General features: G+C 38.7%; 1 protein-coding gene across 10 annotated transcripts in view; it reads left to right on the top strand.

The window, feature by feature from the left end:
• The window catches only part of PSD3 (pleckstrin and Sec7 domain containing 3), a 570,605-nt gene that overhangs the window by 240,960 nt on the left and 307,221 nt on the right, over positions 1-22,424 (top strand). The gene's annotated exons all lie outside the window — the stretch shown is intronic.

Below are 22,424 nucleotides of genomic sequence, written 5' to 3'. Positions count from 1 at the left end.
GAGCCTCACTTTTTTTCCCTCCATTAAATTGATATGTAGTGTTTTCCAGGCCTTATCCCCAGATATTAGTAAAGATTTATGAACATGGGTGTGTATAGTGTAAAGCACCATCTGTAATTGTGAGGGCAGAGAGCAGGTAGTGGTATCCACATTTTTAGTAACGAGCTTTCCCCAAACTTTGGCAAGTTTTAAGTGGTATCAATGGGAATTACTTCTGCAAGTCTTTTGGTTGCTCTGAAGTGACTAGCATGTGACAACACTGTGACAAGCTGCAGAAACGTCAACTCTTCGGTGACTTGGGGCTGGTGGCATTGCAGCAAATTGCAGAATTTAGGATCTCCCGTGGCAGGACCAAAAAGCCAGGCTGATCTCCGGTAGGGCAGGACCTTTAACACCTCTGGTGCATAAAGGGAGAAATCACACCTTTGCTATTTTTGCTACTTGACTGGTATTTTCTTACTTTAAGTGATTGGGGTAAAGATCTTTTGAGAGGACTGGCGAGATTGACTTAAAATGTATTTAGGTTTTATTTTATCAGCCCTAGTTCCAAGGATAGGAATTCAGAATGTGAAAGTAAAACTGTCTAGGCGATTTGACTCTGTAGTCGAAGGAGAAATTTAAAAATGAATTTTAAGAGTGGTGCCAAAGGGCATTCTGTTTTCTTCAGACCCCAAATGAAGGAGTGTGTCCTCCAAATGGAAGTTCCAGACTGGTAGGATTCTTTTTCTTTTTGGCTTCTTGGGAGTTTTTCTGGCTCTTGGCTTAGTTTTTTCTTTTCTTTGTCCTCCTTCCCTCCCTCCCTCTTTTTCTTACTGCTACATAAAACCAGAGTGATATTACTTATCATATACTTCAGAAATAAAATTAAAGAATAAAGTATAAATAAAAACTTCATAGAGCTGAATGACTGGGTTGAATGATCATCTTTGAGTGAGTTTATATGCTGAGATAGGAGCTCAGAGGTGCCAGGACTCAGGAGAAGGGTGGTCAAGCACATGCTCTTGTTCTCTAAACTTTAAAATATCTGAACTGGGTCATCTGACATGTTTTTTTTTTTTTCAGATTTACTTATTATTTATTTATTTTATTTACTTTTGGCTGCATCGAATCTTAGTTGCAGCACATGGGATCTTTGTTGCAGTGTGCAGGATCTTTCGTTGTGGCGCGTGGGCTTCTCTCTAGTTGTGGCATGTGGGTTTTCTCTCTCTAGTTGTGGTGCATAGGCTTCAGGGCACATGGGCTCTGTAGTTCTGGCACGCAGGTTCCAGAGCGCGTGGGCTCTGTAGTTGTGGCACGTGGGCTCTAGTTGAGGTGCGTGAGCTCAATAGTTGTGGTGGCATGTGGGATCTTAGTTCCCTGACCAGGGATCGAACCTGCGTTCCCTGCATTGTAAGGTGGATTCTTCACCAGTGGACCACCTAGGAATTCCCTGATATGTATTTTTTATTTTATAAAAGAGACAAGATCTATATGAAGTTAATGTACTAGTGAGGACAGTATATTTTATATTTCTATGGTGAATTTCATTCTGAAATGGCTATGTTCTCTGAAAGTCACAAAATCTAAATGCATGCTGCCTTCTGGGTTCATCTCTGATATGCAGCTTCTTGCAGCAGGTAGTTGGGAATTGCTAAGTGCATCACATCCACACCTTATGGTATTTAGGTAAGGAAGCAGAGGGACTGTCACTAGGGGGATATTGGCCCAGGACATCACAGCTAGGTCATTCCCTCTTGCCATTTAAAAAGTTGAGTTTGAGGATGTTTCTGCTTTTTTTCTTGCACCGTGGCGTGGGGTATTGCTCTTAAGAGTGTTGTGGGGTGAAAGGGTATTAGGAACACACTCTGGGGGATGGACTGTAGTACTGAAGAAGGGACACAGGTTTGCCCCCCTCCTCTCAAGCGATGCCCAAGTGACACCGTCCGAGGAACTGGGCTGGATAGACAGGTGCTATCTGGGGCTCTGCATAGTGATTCCTTTTTAAGAAGGCATATATATGACCAAATCTTCTCCCTGTTTGCTTTTCTTCTTTGAAGTCTGATGCTCACTCAGCCTGGGCCATCTAGTGGTTTCAGGCCACTGAAGACCCTCTCATGGCCCCTCCCAAACCTAAGTTTTTCTGGTAAAAAACATCTTATTTTGTAAATTGAATAGCTTAGTGAAAGTTTGAATGCATGTTTCACAGAGTGTGTGTTCCATGTAGGATAGAAATTAAAAGGGTAGTAAACAAAACAAAGCAACAAAAGTGATTTTATCAAGGTTAAACTCTTTTCTGAAGAACTTCTAAGTCTTTAGTACGAAGAGTACTCACCTGCATTGTGAATCTGCAAGGGGTGGGTTTAGAAGTTAAAGAATACTCAGCTTACTGGCCATTCGTATTTTTTATAGTATGGAGTGTATTTGTCCTCGAGGAAAATTTTCTTTTCCTGCTATCTCTTCCTCAAAATGAAGTTTGAAGTGATGGAATAGATTATGGTTCAAAAAATTATTTGAAGCCATGAGCATAGAAGTTCATAAGCCATATGGAGTAAGCTCTGTGTGTGTGTGTGTGTGTGTGTGTGTGTGCGCGCGCGTGCGCACGTGTGTGTGTGTGTGTGTAGGGGGGTTATTTGTTTGTGTATGTGTGTGTAAAAGTCCAAAAGTTTGGTATTAAAGCAATATGAAGCAGTGTTTGAATTACTGGGGGAAATATTCTTCGTTTCCACAGAAACTGGTCAACAAGTGAGGGAAATTGTTAATATTCAGTTTTTTTCTTTTTATTTGAAGTGAAGTTGATTTACAATGCTGTATTAGTTTCTGGTGTACAGCAGAGTGATTCAGTTATACATATATAAGTTATATATATTTTTTCAGATTATTTTCCATTATAGGGTATTACAAGATATTGAATATAGTTCCCTGTGCTATACAGTAGGACCTTCTTGTTTATCTGTTTCGTATATAGTAGTGTGAATTTGTTAACTCCAAACTCCTAAATTATCCCTCCTCCCCTTTCCCCTTTGGTAACCATTTGTTTTCTGTGTCTGTGAGTCTCTTTCTGTTTTGTAGATAGGTTCATTTATATCACTTTTTTAGATTCCACATGTAAGTGATATGATATTTGTCTTTGTCTGACTTACTTCACTTAGTATGATAATGTCTAGGTCCATCCATGTTGCTGCAAATGGCATTATTTCATTTTTTTTTATGGCTCGGTAATATTCCATTGTATATATGTACCACATCTTCTTTATCCAATTATCTGTCGATGGACACTTAGGTTACTTCCATGTCTTGACTATTGTAAATAGTGCTGCTGTGAACATTGGGGTGCATGTATCTTTTCAAATTAGAGTTTTCATCTTTTCCATATGTATGCCCAGGAGTGGGATTGCTGGATCATATGGTAACTCAATTTTTAGTTTTTTAAGGAACCTCCATATTGTTCTCCACAGTGGCTGCACCAATTTACATTCCCACCAACAGTGTACGAGGGTTCCTTTTTCTCCACACCCTCTCCAGCATTTTTATTTGTAGTCTTTTTGATGATGGCCATTCTGTTTGGTGTGAGGTGCATACCTCATTGTAGTTTTGATTTGCATTTCTCTAATAATTAGCGATGTTGAGCATCTTTTCATGCTCCTGTTGGCCATATGTATGTCGTTTTTGGAGAAATATCTATGTAGATGTTCTGCTCACATTTTGATTGAATTGGTAGCTTTTTTTTTTTTTTTGATATTGAGCTGTACGAGCTGTTTGTATATTTTGGAAATTAAGCCTTGTTGGTTGCATTGTTTGCAAATATTTTCTCCCATACCATATGTTGTTTTTTCATTTTGTTGATGCCTTCCTTTGCTGTTTAAAAGCTTATATATCTGATTAGGTCCTATTGGTTTATTTTTGTTTTTGTGTTGGGAGATTGACCTAAGAAAAACATTGGTATGATTTATGTCAGAGAATGTTTTGCCTATGTTCTCTTCTAGGACAAGAAGACATGTTGTCATGTCTTTTATTTAAGTCTTTAAGCCATTTTGAGTTTATTTTTGTGTATGGTGTGAAGGAGTGTTCTAACTTCATTAATTTACACGCAGCCCTCCAGATTAACATTCAATTTTGTTAGAGAAAAATCAAGAGTTTTCATTCGATTTTATTAGGTATTGATTATAAATACTGGTCTTAAATTCATGTAACCTCCCTTTACTTTGTAATTTTTCTCACAAGGAATATTTACCCATAATTTTAAAGTTTAGCATTTTGGAACTTGGTATGATTGTGTTTTCTTGAAATTGGAGAAGGAAAGTTTTAATACTAGTTATCTTAAATGTTTTCTTGGTGCACTGGGATATAGCAAAGCTTTAAAAATATTAGATAAACTTAAAAATATTATTGTAAAAGGCATTGGTTAGAGAGTGTCTGTGACCTTTTGAATGGTGATGTTTCAGGAGTTGGCCATAAACTTCTAGAATTAACTGTAAAAACCAGGACTTCAAAAAAACTCTAGTCTTGTCTAAAACAGAGGGAATAAATAAAGAATTTCGTGCCATCATTATTTTACCATAAGGCACGAGGTGGATGTGCCAGCAGGATAGGGGCCTGGGGGCTGATGTGCAGTTCTGAGTGCACCAGAGAGGTACAGCCAAGCTGGGCACGGATGGGACAGTGGAAACAGGTATTTGTAAGAATTTGAAGAGAGGGCAGAAAGCACTAATAGAGATGGTAAAAACTGGATGATATCTAACCACAGAAAGTATCCATAAAGCCTCTTGTTCTTCACAAGATGGAACAGTTAGAAGAGAGAACAGAGGAGAGTGGAACCCATATGGTTCTCTGGCTGGATAATGTTATTTAGAACCTTGACATGCGAGGGGCAGAGGTATGTGGCCAAACTAACTTCATGTTTACAAGTATACTTTTGAGCACTTGTAATGTTTAGTTTAGGGGTAGAATACTTAAGTTTAATGAGTTAATATTTACTTGTTTATTCCTAATGATTGCTATTCTTAAGCAAATTAAATTAAAAAGAAGTAAGTTCTAAGTTGAGACCTCTAGCAGGGGTAGATTAAGAAAAACAACAACAACACACACACACACACTCAACTGGAATTAGGATCTGTCTTCTAACTCTTTGGCTACTGCTTGTGAGGTAGAAGAGGCCAGCTATCCCAGACCGGCTTGGGTGCATCTTGACCTGTGTTCTGGAGGAAACAGGGATTCACAGGAATGGAGTAGGTACACCAACTCTTGATATGACACTATGTAGCAAACTGCTTACAATATTAACTTAGTAGTCATTATCTATGGAAGGATTATCTACTTTGTAGAGTATCCGTTGACAATTATGTTGGTCAGAGTTCAAACATTCCCTCGCTGGCCAGTCCTGGACCACCTTCTGTTGCCCAGCTTCTGATGCCCAGTGAATATATACTAATACTAATTCAACTCAGCACAAATGTGGACAGAAGAGAAATTTTTGCATAAAAATTATTCATTGCATTCTAAAATGTATGGAACAATCCATTTATTATATTTATTTATATTTATTATATTTATTATACTTATTTAATATAAATAATTGGAAGACGGTTTGAGATCTGATTAAAGGTAATTCAGTGCTTCATATTTTTTAAGTTGAAATTAAGCATTTTTTCTCCTTAGGGGTAGGAAGGGCCAGAATATGGTACGGTAAAACCATTATTTTTTAGCCATAACTTTTCCTCAATAATATAACCCTAGTGATAGAAAACTGATTATTTTCAAGTATCAGATAATCACACATGCAAAAAAAAACCTGTAAGAAACCAGAAAAAAACTAGATAATTAGGATTTAACCAGTAATAATAAGGCGTGTATTGAGTCTTCAGATGGCTGTTTGGGAATTTATTCTTTTTGAATGACTTTTAAAATGATAGATTAAAATGTGAATCTCTAAGGAATAATGTTGTTATAAGCATTACACCAAAACAGACATTGTCATTAGTTTTCTTATATAGGAATTGTATGTGACTATTATTTATCTGTCTGTTCCTCTCTTTTTATTTGGTAGGAATTTCAGAGAGAAAAAGCAAAGAGGAGCTAGCCCAGACAATTTTTTAACTTTAAAAACCCGTGATAAACCATAATGGAAAATAATATGAAACAGAATGTATATATATATGTAACTGAATCACTTTGCTGTACAGGAGGAATTAACACAGCATTGTAAATAAACTATACTTCAATAAAATAAAATTTTTAATATCTGATGTTTCTTTCTATAAATTTTCTTTGGAAGGTAGACTTGATCTCATTCTGTGCTATAGTGAGTATTCTGCCTAAGGGTATTAAACTTTCTTGATAATAGTTGTATTGAATTAAGCAATAAGAGTGTCCTTTCTGAACCCCAGCAGGGAGATTGCTGGGCTCTGGCAGTTAGAGCCTTTTACAGAATGTCCTTCTTCATGTGTTGTGAGGCCAAGTGGCACCTCCTTTCTTCCGCCTCATTCAGAGGAGGGAGGTTTTTGGTGAGTTGATGATTGATTGATTGATTGGTTTATTTATTTACTTATGAATAATAAATTATACCTTCCTTTAAATAAAATATTGTAAAATAAGATAACTTGAATTTGGAGAGACAGGAAGGGATGTGATATCTTGGCCTGGATAAGCAAGTGTTTTTCTGTGTAGAAATACGGGTGTGTTGTCTAAATTCAGACTGTTTTGTTTCCTGAAGAGTGTGAGTGTGCAGTGTATTTTTTTTAATAGATCTTTATTGGAGTATAATTGCTTCACAATACTGTGTTAGTTTCTGTTGCACAACAAAGCAAATCAGCCATATACATACACATGTCCCCATATCCCCTCCCTCTTGAGCCTCCCTCCCACCTTCCCTATCCCATCCCTCTAGGTCATCACAAAGCACCGAGCCGATCTCCCTGTGCTATTGCTGCTGCTGCCCACCAGCTAACATTCGGTAGTGTATATATGTTGATGCTACTCTCACTTCGCCCCACCTTCCCCCTCTCACCCCATGTCCTCAGGTCCATTCTTTATGTCCTCCTCTTTATTCCTGCCCTGCAGCTAAGATCATCAGTACCATTTTCTTTTTTTTTTTTAGATTCCATATATATGTGCTAGCATACGGTATTTGTTTATCTCTTTCTGACTTACTTCACTCTGTATGACAGACTGTAGGTGCATCCACCTCACTACAAATAACTCAATTTCGTTTCTTTTCATGACTGAGGAATATTCCATTGTATATATGTGCGACATCTTCTTTATCCATTTATCTGTCGATGGACACTTAGGTTGCTTCCATATCCTGGCTATTGTAAATAGTGCTGCAGTGAACACTGTGATACATGTCTCTTTTTGAATTATGGTTTTCTCAGGGTATATGCCCAGTAGTGGGATTGCTGGGTTGTATGGTAGTTCTATTTTTGGTTTTTTAAGAAACCTCCATACTGTTCTCCATAGTGTCTGTATCAATTTACATTCCCACCAGCAGTGCAGGAGGGTTCCCTTTTCACCACACCCTTTCCAGCATTTATTGTTTCTAGATTTTTTGATAATGCCATTCTGACTGGTGTGAGGTGATACCTCATTGTAGTTTTGATTTGCATTTCTCTAATAATTAGTGAAGTTGAGCAACTTTTCATGTACCTCTTGGCCATCTGTATGTCTCCTTTGGTAAAATGTCTATTTAGGTTTTCTGCCCATTTTTTAATTGGGTTGTTTGGTTTTTTTTTTGGATATTGAGCTCCATGAGCTCTTTGTATAGTTGGGAGATTAATCCTTTGTCCGTTGATTTGTTTGCAAATATTTTCTCCCATTCTGAGAGTTGTCTTTTCGTCTTGCTTATGGTTTCCTTTGCTGTGCAAAAGCTTTTAAGTTTAATTAGGTCCCATTTGTTTATTTTTGTTTTTATTTTTGTTATTCTAGGAGGTGGGTGAAAAAAGATCTTGCTGTGGTTTGTGTCAAAGAATGTTTTTCCTATGTTTTCCTCTAAGAGTTTTATAGTGTCTGGTCTTACATTTAGGTCTTTAATCCATTTGGAGTTTATTTTTGTGTATGGTGTTAGGGAGTGTTCTAATTTCATTCTTGTACATGTAACTGTCCATTTTCCAAGCACCACTTATTGAAGAGGCTGTCTTTTCTCCATTGTGTGTTCTTGCCTCCTGTGTTGTAAATTAGGTGCCCATATGTTTGTGGGTTTATCTCTGGGCATTCTATCCTGTACCATTGATCTCTGTTTCTCTTTTTGTGCCAGTACCATACAGTCTTGATTACTGTAGCTTTGTGGTATAGTTTGAAGTTGGGGAGCCTGATTCCTCCAACTCCGTTTTTTTCTCAAGATTGCTTTGGCAATTCGGGGTCTTTTGTGTTTCCATACAAATTGCAAAACTTTTTGTTCTGATTCTGTGAAGAATGCCATTGGTAGTTTGAGAGAGATTGCATTGAATCTGTAGATTGCTTTGGGTTGTATAGTCATTTTCGCAATGTTGATTCTTCCAGTCCAAGAACATGGTATATTTCTCCATCTGTTTATGTCATCTTTGATTTCTTTCATTAGTGTTTTATAGTTTTCTGAATACAAGTCTTTTGCCTCCTTAGGCAGGTTTATTTCTAGGTATTTTATTCTTTTTGTTGCAGTGGTAAATGCAATGTTTCCTTAATTTCTCTTTCTGATTTTTCATTGTTGGTGTATAGCAATGCCAGAGACTTCTGTGTACTAATTTTGTATCCTGCAACCTTACTGAATTCATTTAGTAGTTCTAGTAGTTTTCTGGTGGCATGTTTAGGATTTTCTACGTATAGTATCATGTCATCGGCAAACAGTGACAGTTTTACTTCTTTTCCAATTTGTATTCCTTTTATTTCTTTTTCTTCTTTGATTGCTGTGGCTAGGACTTCCAAAACTATGTTGAATAAGAGTGGCAAGAGTGGACATCCTTGGCCTGTTCCTGATCTTAGTGGAAATGCTTTCAGTTTTTCACCATTGAATATGACGCTTGCTGTGGGTTTGTCATATATGGCCTTTATTATGTTGAGATAAGTTCCCTCTATGCCCATTTTCTGGAGAGTTTTTGTCATAAATGAGTGTTGAATTTTGTCAAAAGCTTTTTCTGCATCTATTGAGATGCTCATATGATTTTTACTCCTTAATTTGTTAATGTGGTGTATCACATTGATTGATTTGCTTATATTGAAGAATCCTTGTATCACTGGGATAAACCCCACTTGATCATTCTGTATGATCCCTTTAATGTGCTGTTGGATTCTGTTTGTAGTGTTTTGTTGAGGATTTTTGCATCTATGTTCATCAGTGATATTGGTCTATAATTTTCTTTTTTTGTGATATCTTTTTCTGGTTTTGGTATCAGGGTGATGGTGGCTTTGTAGAATGAATTTGGGAGTGTTTCTCCCTTTGCAGTTTTTTGAAAGGGTTTGAGAAGAATTGGGGTTAACTCTTCTGTAAATGTTTGATAGAATTCGCCTGTGAAGCCCTCTGGTCCTGGACTTTTGTTTGTTGGAAGACTTTTAATTACAGTTTGAATTTCATTACTTATGATAGGTCTGTTTATATTTTCTAATTCTTCCAGGTTCAGCATTGGAAAATTATACCTTTCCAAGAATTTGTCCATTTCTTCATGGTTGCCCATTTTATTGCCATATAGTTGTTTGTAGTAATCTCATAATCCTTTGCATTTCTGCAGTGTCAGTTGTGATTTCTCCTTTTTCATTTCTAATTTTATTGATTTGCATCCCCTCCCTTTTTTTCTTGATCAGTCTGGCTAAGGGTTTATCAATTTTGCTTATCTTCTCAAAGAACCAGCTTTTAGTTTTATTGATCTTTGCTGTTGTTTTCTTCATTTCTATTTCATTCATTTCTACTCTGATCTTTATGATTTCTTTCCTTCTACTGACTTTGGGTTTTCTTTGTTCTTCTTTCTCTTGTTGTTTTAAGTATAGGGTTAGATTGTTTATTTGAGATTTTTCTTGTTTCTTGAGGTGAGATTGAATTGCTATAAACTGCCCTCTTAGAACTGTTTTTTGCTGCGTCCCATGGGTTTTCGGTTGTGTTTTCATTGTCATTTGTTTCTTTGTATTTTTTAATTTCTTCTTTGATTTCTTCAGTGATCCCTTGGTTATTTAGTAGTGCACTGTTTAGCCTCCATGTATTTGTGTTTTTTACAGTTTTTTTCCTGTAAGTGGTTTCCAATCTCATAGTGTTGTGGTCAGAAAAGGTGCTTGATATGATTTCAATTTCTTAAATTTAGTGAGTCTTGATTTTTGACCCAAGATGTGATCCATCCTGGAGAATGTTCCATGTGCACTCGAGAAGAAAGTGTATTCTGCCACTTTTGGGTGGAATGTTCTATAAATATCAATTAAATCTATCTGGTCTATTGTGTCATTTAAAGCTTGTGTTTCCTTATTTATTTTCTGTTTGGATGATTTTTCCATTGGTGTAAGTGAGGTGATAAAGTCCCCTACTATTAGTGTGTTACTGTTGATTTCCCCTTTCATGGTTGTTAGCATTTGCCTTATGTATTGAGGTGCTCCTGTGTTGGGTGCATAAACATTTTTAATTGTCACATCTTCTTCTTGGACTGATCATTTGATCATTATGTAGTGTCCCTCCTTATGTCTTGTAAGAGTCTTTATTTTAAAATCTATTTTATCTGATACAAGTATTGCTGCTCCAGCTTTCTTTTGATTTCCATTTGCATGGAATATCTTTTTCTATCCCTTCACTTTCAGTCTGTATGTGTCACTTTCAGGTCTGAAGTGGGTCTCTTGTACACAGCATATATTTGGGTCTTGTTTTTGTATCCATTCAACAAGTCTGTGTCTTTTGATTGGGGCATTTAATCCATTTATGGTCAAGGTTGTTATTGATATGCAGGTTCCTATTACCATTTTCTTAATTGTTTTCGGTTTGTTTTTGCAGGTCTTTTTCTTCTCTCATGTTTCCCGCCTAGAGAAGTTTCTTTAGTATTTGTTGTAAAGCTGGTTTGGTGGTGCTGATTTCTCTTAGCTTTTGCTTGTCTGAAAAGCTTTTGACTTCTCTGTGTAATCTGAAAGAGATCTTTGCTGGGTAGAGTAATCTTGGTTGTGGGTTTTTCTCTTTCATCACTTTAAGTATATCCTGCTGCCTTCTGGCCTGCAGAGTTTCCACTGAAAAATCATCTGATGACCTTATAGGGATTCCTTTGTGTGTTATTTTTTTGTTTTTCCCTTGCTGCTTTTAGTGTTTTTTCTTTGAATTTTGTTAATTTGATTAATATGTGTCTTGGTGTGTTTTTCCTAGGGTTTATCCTGTATGGGACTCTGTGCTTCCTGGACTTGGGTGACTATTTCCTTTCCCGTGTTAGGGAAGTTTTCGACTATAATCTCTTCAAATATTTTCTCAGACCCTTTCTTTTTCTCTTCTTCTTCTGGGACCCCTATAATTCGAATGTTGGTGTGTTTAGTGTTGTCCCAGGGGTCTCTGAGGTTGTCTTCAATTCTTCTTTCTTTATTCTGCTCCTTGGCACTTATTTCCACCATTTTGTCTTCCAGCTCACTTATTTCTTCTTCTGCCTCAGTTATTCTGTTATTGATTCCTTCTAATGTAGTTTTCACTTCAGTTATTGTGTTGTTCATCTCTGTTTGTTTTTTGTTTAGTTCTTCTAAAATGTTAAACATTTCTTGTATTTTCTCAATCTGTGCCTCCATTCTATTTCTGAGATTCTGGATCATTTTTACTATCATCACTCTGAATTCTTTTTCAGGTAGATTGCCTATTTCCTCTTCATTTATTTGGTCTTGTAGGTTTTTATCTTGCTCCTTCATCTGTTACACATTTTTTTGCCATCTCATTTTTTTTTCCTTTTTTTTTTTTTTTTTTTTTTAATGAATGGTATTGCATTCCTGTCTTACTGGTTGCTTGGCCTGAGGCTTCCAACGCTGGAGTTTGTAAGCTATTGGTAGAACTTGGTCTGGGTGCTAAGATGAGGATCTCCTGGAGACCTCACTCCGATGAATATTCCCTGCGGTCTGAGGTTCTCTGTTACTCCAGTGGTTCAGACTTGGAGCTCCCACTGCAGGAGCTTCGGCCCAGGCCCAGCTCATGAACCAAGATCCCGCAAGCCGCGTGGGGTGGCAAAAGAGAGAACAATAACAAAGTAGAAGATAAAATTAGACTAGGAAACTAACAGATATATTGAAAAGAATATAAAATTAAAAATATAGATGAATCAACAACTGGAAGGTACATCAGTACCACAATAGTAAAAAAGAGGGGGAGGGAAAAGAAGAAAAAATGGGAAAAGGCCTTGGCTGTGTAGGGTGGTGCCTAAGCAAGGGCAAGGTTTGGGTGGTGGGCGGGGCCTATGCTCAGGACCCACAGGGCTGGAAAAGGCCCTGGGGGCTGTGGGGGGTGGGGCTTAGGCTCAAGGAACAGAAAGGGCCCAGGCATGCCCCCCACCCCTGGTCTCAGAGGGCAGGGGACCCCACCTGGGAGCCCAGCAGGCCTCCTGGGCTCGAGTCGGGGGGGCAAACGCCCTCCTCTCCTGCTCCTCCTCTCCTGGATGGTTCCTCCCGCCTGCCTCTTCTGATCTCCCCAGCCTCCCTCCTGTGCCCCCAGGGACCCATGCGGCCTGAAGGGGCTTTGGAGGCCAGGGGATCAGCCTGGGAGCTCAGCCGGCTCTCTGGCCCGACTGGGCCAGAAGATCGCCCTCCACTCCTCTCCCACTCCTCCCGGAGGGTCCCTCCCCCCTGCCTCTCCTGATCTTCCCAGCCTCAGGGGTGCCGATCCTGTCTGGCCTCCACTTCTCCCCCCCCTCAGTCCCCCCTACCTCCTACTGGTTCACTTGGGGGTTCCCTCGTCTCCTTGGTTGTCACAGTCCCCCCAAATGGCCGGCAGGTGCCCTAGTTGTGGGGAGACTCCAACGCCGTGTCTTCCCACGCTGCCATCTTGGCTCTGCCTCCCTGTGCAGTGTATTTTAATCACATTATTAAAGGAGATGATCAGCTTCAGACCATCTACTGATTAGTTTACAAGGGAGTGGAATGCAGTTGCCCCTTTACTTTCTTTTGTCAGGGTGGAGAGTGATATGGTGTTATCAGAAATTTTTAATGCCATATCAAGGCAGTGAAGCAACATAGCCAAAAGCTGTTTCTCATGAAGTTGTAAACTCAGAATTCCAATGACATTTTAAGAGTATCTCAGGAAAACAAGTTAGTCTATCTGCAAATGATTCACTCTTCCTTTCCTGCCCACTGGAATTGGGATTCATTGATCCCACTTTGCACAAAGAAGCTTCTGTGCAGAGTGAACATGTAAATGTTTTTGCATCATTTTTTTCTCCTTAGTTTTCACGCTCAGTATTTAGAAATAGTTGCTTTGCAAATGATTCATTTCAAATTTTTATAATGTGGTTGTATTAAAGTTGATAGTATTGCAGGTATTACATGCTTATTTGAGAGCTGGCCCAGAAAAGCTGCAGCCTAGTATAGAAAAACAAAACAACCCCAAAAAGCAAAAAAGTGAAAACCCCCGTCTTCTGGATCATGCCCAGAGGAGCCTGAACCTGTAGAAGGGTGATGAGTCCAATTGTTTCCTGGAAATTAGTGCTACTAAGGCACGTTCAGCCTGTCTCATTCCGTTGGTGAGCTTGGTCGGTCTCTGTACACTGCCTCACACACGGGTGCCCTCTTCTGGAACACCGAAGGCAGGACTGAGAAAACTGAGTGAGGTGAAAGGTTCCCTGAGGAGGCAGACCTTCTAGGTGATGCTTACTAAAATTCATCATTGGTAAAGACTGAATTTTGGCCTCTGTGCTGAGTTTTGATTATAAGGTTTTGTTTATGGTTCTCTTATAAGGGCCCTGAAATTATTTGTAGGTAAGATGCAGTCCCATCTAGAGAAATCTATTCTATATAAACATCAAAAATGTGTTCATTTGAGGCAGTTTTCTTTAGAAAAATCAAGTATTCATTCATACTGAGAGCTAACATTTGTATATGATTACTAATAGCAGTTTACATTTAATAAAATGCTGATCTCGCCTGATCATCCAAATAACCAAGTAGTAATATTAGTGGTGCAAGGGGTGGTGTAGTGATGAAAATGGGTCTGGTGATGGCAGCTGACATTTATTGTTTACTGTGTGCCAGACTCTTCCCTAAGCATTTACACAGATCTTCTCATTTAATCTTCATAGCACTTCGTTCTTTCCATTCTGTAGATGAACAAACTGAGGCTCACGGAGAATAATGAACTTACCCACAACTGGTGGCTGATGGAACCCATGTTTGAACTTGGCAGTCTAACTGGAGCTTTTCAACAGATACTCGCTTTTAGCATCTTCTAAATTTATAGTTGTTCCTTACTGGCAAACTGAGTGCTTGCCTGGAGAATCTCATTAATAAATTAAGGGGACCTCCTAATTCTTTCACTGTAATGGAGTTTTATTCAGATGAATACTCTGCTAGACATGTTTTTAGGGTGGCACATTTCAGAGTTCCTTGGTCATATAGACTCTCACCCTGTGAGGGCACCCATCAGTGTGTGGGCAAGTGCTGTGCCTGTACTGAGTTCCCACAGGTAGCTCTGCCTGGGTATACTGTGGGCACTTTATACTTATCATGTCTTCAAGTCTTTGAATCAAACTCAGGGTTTTTCTCCTCTGTCTCCTGTTTTTCCCCATATGCTTGCACACTCTCTGCTCTCTCTTTCTCTAGCTCCCTTCCTCTCTTCTTATCCCTCTCACCCCCTCCCTCTCCCTCCTCTCCCACCCCCTCTCTCCCTCCCCCTCCCTCCCTCCCCCTCCCCCTGGTATACATTCCTTCTTCTTCCTGAGGTAAGAAGAGTGCTGAGGCCTGTGTCAGGCCAACACTCTGCCTGAGACAATCTCTAGAAAGCACTACTCCCAGGCTTAACCAGTATTAGATACTATTAGGTAAATGGCACCACTGGAGGTGCTGTAGCTGTTCTGAATAACCTCATTTACGTTTCCCTCAAGATTAGGTGTAGAAAACTGCTAGAGCTCATCAATGAATTCGGTAAAGTTGCAGGATACAAAATTAATACACAGAAACCTGTTGCATTTCTAGACATTAACAATGAAAAATCAGAAAGAGAAATTAAGGAAACAATCCCATTTACCTTTGCATCAAAAAGAATAAAATACCTAGGAATAAACCTACCTAAGGAGGAAAAAGACCTGTACTCTGAAAACTATAAGACACTGATGAAAGAAATCAAAGATGATACAAACAGATGGAAAGATATACTGTGTTCTTGGATCGGAAGAATCAATATTGTCAAAATGACTATATTACCCAAGGCAATCTAAAGATTCAGTGCAATCCCTACAAATTACCAATGGCATTTTTCACAGAACTAGAGCAAAAAATTTAAAAATTTGTATGGAAACACAAAAGACCTCAAATAACCAAAGCAATCTTGAGAAAGAAAAAAAGAGGTGGAAGAATCAGGGTCTCTGACTTCAGACTATACTACATAGTAATCAAGACAGTATGGTACTGGCACAAAAACAGAAACATAGATCAATGGAACAGATTAGAGAGCTCAGAAATAAACCCACACATCTATGGTCAATTAATCTATGACAAAGGAGGCAAGAATATACAACGGAGAAAAGACAGTCTCTTCAATAAGTGGTACTGGGAAAACTGGACAGCTACATGTAAAAGAAGGAAATTAGAACACTTTCTAACACCATATACAACGATAGACTCAAAATGGATTAAAGATCTAAATGTAAGACTTGATGCTATAAAACTCCTAGTGGAAAAAGTACACAGAACACTCTTTGACGTAAATTGCAGCAATATATCTTTTTGGATCCATCTCCTAGAGTAACGGAAATAAAAACAAAAGTAAACAAATGGGACCTAATTAAACTTAGAAGCTTTTGCACAGCAAAGGAAACCATAAACAAAACAAAAAAACAACCTATGGAATGGGAGAAAATATTTGCAAACAATGTGACCAACAAGGGCTTAATCTCCAGAATATACAAGCAGCTCATGCAGCTCAATATCAAAAAACCAACAACCCAATACAAAAATGGGCAGAAGATCTAAATAGACGTTTCTCCCAAGAAGACATACAGATGGCCCAGAGGCACATAAAAAGGTGCTCAACATTGCTAATTATTAGAGAAATGCAAATCAAAACTGCAATGATGTATCACTCCACACTGATCAGAATGGCCATCATCAAAAAGTCTACAAATAATGCTGAAGAGGGTGTGGAGAGAAAGGAACCCTCTTACATTGTTGGTGGGAGTGTAAATTGGTACAGCCACTATGGAGAACAGTATGGAGGTTCCTTAAAAAACTATAAATAGAACTACCATATCCTGCAGTCCCACTCAGGGACATATATCCAGAGAAAACCATAATTCAAAAAGCCACGTGCACCCCAGTGTTCATTGCAGCACTGTTTACAATAGCCAAGACATGGAAGCAACCTAAATGCCCATCCACAGAGCAGTGGATAAAGAAGATGTGGTTTATATAAACAATGGAATATTACTCAGTCATAAGAAAGAATGAAATAATACCATTTGCACCAACATGGATGGACCTAGAGATTATCATACTAAGTAAAGTAAGCCAAACAAAGACAAGTATTGTATGGTATCGCTTATATGTGGGATATTAAAAAAAAAGTGGTACAAATGAACTTAATATACAAAACAGAAATAGACTCACAGCCGTAGAAAGCAAACTCAGGGTTACCAAAGGGGAAGAGGTGGAGAGGGATAAATTAGGAGTTTGGGGTTAACATATACATACTACTATATATAAAAAAGTTAACCAAGAAGGACCTACTGTATAGCACAAGGAACTATACTCAATATTTTGTAATAACCTATAAGGGAAAAGAATCTGAAAAAGGATAGTTACATACGTGTGTATTACTGAATCACTTTGTCATACACCTGAAACTAATACAACTATGCTTCAATGAAAAATAAAATAATTTTTAAAAAGTTTTGATAAAAGGAATATGTTTTTAAAAGATTAGATTAGGTGCTATCTCTACTCTGCCTGAGACATAAAGGCCATAGATAATGGTGGCCAAGAAGATTTCCTTTCCTTTCTTAGAGGCGATTTATGCTTCTGGGTTTTAAGTGCATCTCACTTACGGTGTTGTACTTAGAGCTCTTCTTGACTGACTTCATTCTGGCTTCCCTGGGTCTGCTGGTTTCAGGCCTCTGTGACTGCATCCTCAGCTTGCAGAATGGCAGCCGGGTCATAGTGCTCCCTTCCAGTCCTTTTATTCCACTTGTGACTGGAGTTGTTTCCTCGCCCTCTTTGGGATTCTTCTGACTTGCCTCTGACTAGCTTATGTATGAAATTGAACTAGGTGACTGTGGTTGTTTTCTAAATGCAGGGCATGCACCTTAGCCTAGTTTATTTTTTTATCCTAGTTTTATTACCACAATTAAATAAAAATTTAAAGACATTTAAAAAATTTAAATTCAAAGAAAATATGAACTAAGACAGTGTATCTGGTACCCTCTGCTGATGTCAGTCTCCTTAGAACTTTTCAGGATCGGTTATACTGAACTAGAAAGTTAGTGCCCCATGTCATTGCTGGCAGAACGCAGAAGACCTCAAAGGAAGTGGAAACAGCTGCTTGCTCAGTTCTGCGTTCTTTCAACAGATGGTTGTTGAATAACCTCAGCCTACTCTTCTGATGTGGATACAAAGTGAAGTTTAAGATAGTGGTAGGTGAGAGAGGTGGGACTTTAAAAAAGCAGAGCTGTAATATCCAGGTGCTCTGAGAATGCAGCCGGGGGGGTTGGAGTACGAGTCTTAGAAAAGCTGTTATTTCACTTGGGTTCTTGTAGGATCATTGAGTTTGCAGAATTTTTGGGAACCCCAGGATTTTAGGGTGGGGGTGACAGGAGCTGCAAAGGGAAGGACGTGGGAAAGCGGTGTAAGAGCACAGCTTACATCTCTGTGCAGCCCAAGCATGAAGACGATGGAGGTGACCAGTCTAAACGGGCAGTTGGGGTTGGCTTGTGAAGGGCCTTAACGACATGCGGCAGAGCATGGGCTTTTACCTTGTGTAGGATATTTGTGAAGGAGACGTTTTATCACATCCATGGTGGCAGTATGCAGGCTGGGAAGGAAGGGTGAAAATACAGAGAAAAGAGGGTTTTCCTTTTGTATTTGAAGGACATTAGGGAAGAATCAGCAGATCGTAGTCAATTGAGAGAAGATCTTGATAAGACAATAGAAAAATAGTAGGAATAAAAATTAAATCACAGAAGCAAGTTGAAACAAACCCAGAAGGAGTCTGATCGAGAACAAGCATTCGGGAGATAGGGTTACCAGATAAAGTCAGGATGCCCAGTTAAATTTGAATTTTAGATAAATAGTGAATAATTTTTTTAGTGTCAGTATGCCCCATGCAATTTTTGAGACATACTTTCACTAAAAACTGTTTTTTGTTTATTTGAAATTCTGATTTAGCTGGGTATCCTATTAATTTTTTTTGGAAAACGCAGTAATCAGTATGATAAAAAGGTTATGAAAAGACTTGGTGGTCAGACTCAGTGATCTGATCCTTCTTTTGATGATATTGATGATAGAGTGTAACCACATATGTTTGGAGGTGTGAGGTATAGGCCTTAGTGAAGCATTTATATATATCACAGGGAGAAGCTTTTGGGAAGTCTCTTCTATATTTAAGTGACTGGTAAGGATTTCACCTTAGGAGATTTAAGTTACTTGATCAAGAAGAAAAGCGGAACTGTAGAAAAGAAGGGAAAATTCAAACTATTGGAAGCATCTAACACTCAGCAGACTAGATGGACAATGTCTTGTGTATTCCAGGAAACAAAACGGGGGTGTCCCTCCTGCTGAGAGGGGTCATCCAGTTTGCTTTATCAAGTGTGAACAAGGCAGGGCTGCCATTGTTGTGTATGATCTTGGTATACAGTGGACCCTGTGTTCTGGCTTCTGTTTTTATTAGTACTGTAAAAACATACAGAAACCCCAAGAGTAAACACTTGCGAGAGTGTGAGGTCATAGTCAAATGACCTCACAGGGAGCCAGGTCCTTGGAAGCCCTAGTGGACCAGCAGACAGTGGAGATGGGGGATGAAGAGTCCTGGGAAGGGGCTTGTGAGAGGAAGCATGGCCCAGGCGCACCCTTTGCTCCAAGATATGGGTTCTTGGTGTCTGTCGTACTGCTGGTGAGTTGGTATTGCCATCATACCGCCAGGCTTTCTGACTTAAAAGGGGCAATCTCTGTTCTTGTTCATGTTCTTTCATAAATTGTGAATGGGGCAGAATGAAGCCATCTAGGAATGGAAGTATTTATCTTCATTTTATTCCTTATTTTCCTTTTTACTGAAGGTTTTCTCAAGACGATCCAGAGAAGTCTGATCCATACACATTTTTAAATTACCTCCTTCTGGTGAATGTGAGGAAAATGAGGTGAAATAGATTGGGCAGGATAGGAGAAAGAGGCAGCAAACATGCGGAATGAGAAACATAAGGAATAGGAATCAATACCGCATTTAAAAAATACAATGTCGTTAGGGTAAGTCTGTTGTATTTGGACAACATCTTTGCAGTACTATGTATGTGGTACAATTACTTTTTTTTATGGAGTGATTAAATACATGCCGTGAATTTGCCCTGAGAAGTGAACAATGCTAAGTAGCAGTTTAATTGAGAAGAAAATCCTTTCTTTGACATTGTTTTTTCTACACAATAGCTAATATGCAGAGTAAGAGAATGCGCGGGAGCACAACTCCAGGGATTTTCTTTTCATAATTATAAAAACTACTTGACTGTAACTCAACTAGTTCTTAGAGTAAATATTTTACATTTTCACCACTTATTTAGGAAAACACAAAAGTGTGAGCTGACCTTTAAAAGAACTGTCCTCTATGAATTTACTTACAGGTTTGCTGTATATAAAAATTAAATATTCAGTTTTCTGATAGCGTAAATTTCACAAAACTGGCTGGTAATGTGAACTTTATAAAGTAAAGTTTAAGATGAAAAAAATTTAAATGTATTTACGTGAAGAATTCATCATAATGAAGCAATTTATTTTAATTGGTGGGTATTTCTTTTGGAAAATTGTTTAAGGTGGCTGATTGCTTAGGGAGGGTTACCAAACATCTTCGTTTGCCTGCGTCAGTTCCGGTTTGTGTCTGTTGTCTTGGTGTTGACTATGGTTTAGCATTTGACTTTGACTTTAAAAAAATGAAGTATTATCATTAATAGTTGCAGTAGAATAAGTCAGCATGGGTTTGTAACCCTCCACTTTGTACTTCCCGCTTCTCCACAGTCTCATCTGGAATGCGTGAGTTGACATGTGCATTGAACAGAAATTTCACATAGTTGAGTCTAAAAGACTATGTGGGATACTCTCTCTCCCTTTTCCCTCCCCTTAAAGCTCCTTTCAGAGATAGCTTGTGCAGTGCTTGCTGATAAGTGAGCTTGGAGAGGGGCTGCTAGAGTCTGGCAGTGGTTGGGGACTCCGGGGACTCTGCAGCCCCCAGGCGCTCCTTGGTGCACCAGCTGGTTGTGCAGTAGCCCAGCTGCACTGAGTGATAGTGAAGCTGCCAGGCTACCACTTAGTTGGTGGATCAGTGGGAAATGGGAAATTGTAAGTTAGGTAGAACAAGTGACAAAATAGAGATTAAGCAGTTCTGTTTAAAAATGTCTTCACTTTGCTGTAATGATTTTTATAAGTTTACAACTATTTTTTTTATTGGTAATGCTTTTTTTTTTTTTACCTTGTAACAATTATAACTACATATTTAATGATTTTATCATCCCTGTTTCCTTTTCAGAGTGTCCTCGTTTAGACAATAAATTGTTCTCTACTTACAATTCAGGCCAAGTTAAAGAGCTATGGGATAGGGCAAGGGCCTGCAGACTAGGATTCAGTGTAGCCTGGAATGGCTTTTACATTTTTAATGGTTGTGAAAAAACAACAAAAACAAAGAAGCATGTGTGACCAGGGTCCTTATGTGGCCTGCAAGTCTGAAATATTTACTCTCTGGTTCATTGCAGAAAAATTCTATGTCTGCTTTACAGTCTACAGTAAGTGTGTTGGAAGACTACTTAAGCACAAGTAGTTTACCATGAACATAGCTTTGTTCTGTTAGAAGTCCAAAGGAAGGTCTGGAAATCACAGTGTTATTGGTTTTAGTGTTACAGATGCATGCTGCAGCACCTGGCTAGAGCAGAGGTTCTCACAGTGTGGTTGTGCGGCTTCCTGAGACCCTTTCAATGGGTTTGTGAGGTCAAAATTATTTTTTTAATAACAGTGCAGCATTGTTTTCCTTTTTCACTGTGTTGATACACACTGATGGTACAAAAGCAATGGTGGGGGCCTTAGCACAAATCAAGGTAGTAGCACCAAACTGTTCTAGTTGTTACATTCTTCATTGCCATGCATTCAAAATAAAAATAAAGGGCAGTTTCACCTAAAGATGTTCTTGATAAAGCAGTACCAATTAATTGCTTTTCAACACTTGGGTACCTGCCTTTTTAATTTCACATGCAATGAAATGGAAAATATGCATGAAGCGCTGTCTAGGAACAGCACTCATGTAGTTTGAGTTGTGAGCTATAAACTAGTTGCTTTTTTTCATGGAAATGCCATTTTCCTTCAAAGTCTGACAAACTGTGGTTTTGGCAAACATTTTCTTGAAAATAGAGTTACTTAATTACTTTAAGGAAAACAACCATCAATTTTTGTTGCCAATGGTAATACTTAAGTTTCAATCAAAATTAGAATTTTGGAAAACTTGTATCTACCACCAAAAGTTTGGCAGCTTCCCAGTACTTAAAGACTTTTCTGAGGATATTAGTGGTGACATTAATAAATGTTATTTTTTAAAATAATAAAATGTGTCAACAGATATTTTGCAAGTGACCAGTTCATGTGGCAGAATCATGCCTGGGTAAGATGCATTCAAAGTGTGAGACTTTTTTTTTTTTAATTAATTAATTTATTTATTTATTTATTTTTGGCTGTGGTGGGTCTTCATTGCTGCACGCAGGCTCTCTCTAGTTGCGGCGAGTGGGGACCACTCTTCATCGCGGTGCGCGGGCCTCTCACTGTCGCGGCCTCTCTTGTTGTGGAACACAAGCTCCAGATGTGCAGGGTCAGTAGCTGTGGCTCACGGGCCCAGTTGCTCTGCAGCATGTGGGATCCTCCCAGACCAGGGCTCGAACCCGTGTCCCCTGCATTGGCAGGCAGACTCTCAACCGCTGTGCCACCAGGGAAGCCCATGTGAGACGTTTTTAATATGAGTACAAAAAGTTCATTGATACAAGTTTAGATTCTATATTGCAGCTGACTTTTAAGAGACTACCACTTGTTTTATTTTGGCATCATCATATGAAAAAAGAATATCCACAATTAAGGATATTAAAATGCTCCCTATTTTTCTAACTAAATAT

This window comes from Delphinus delphis, chromosome 21 (assembly GCF_949987515.2).
Source record: "Delphinus delphis chromosome 21, mDelDel1.2, whole genome shotgun sequence".
Taxonomy (NCBI): Eukaryota; Metazoa; Chordata; class Mammalia; order Artiodactyla; family Delphinidae; genus Delphinus; species Delphinus delphis.
Note: the sequence above shows the minus strand (reverse complement) of the source record. Positions and strands in the feature narration are given on the sequence as shown.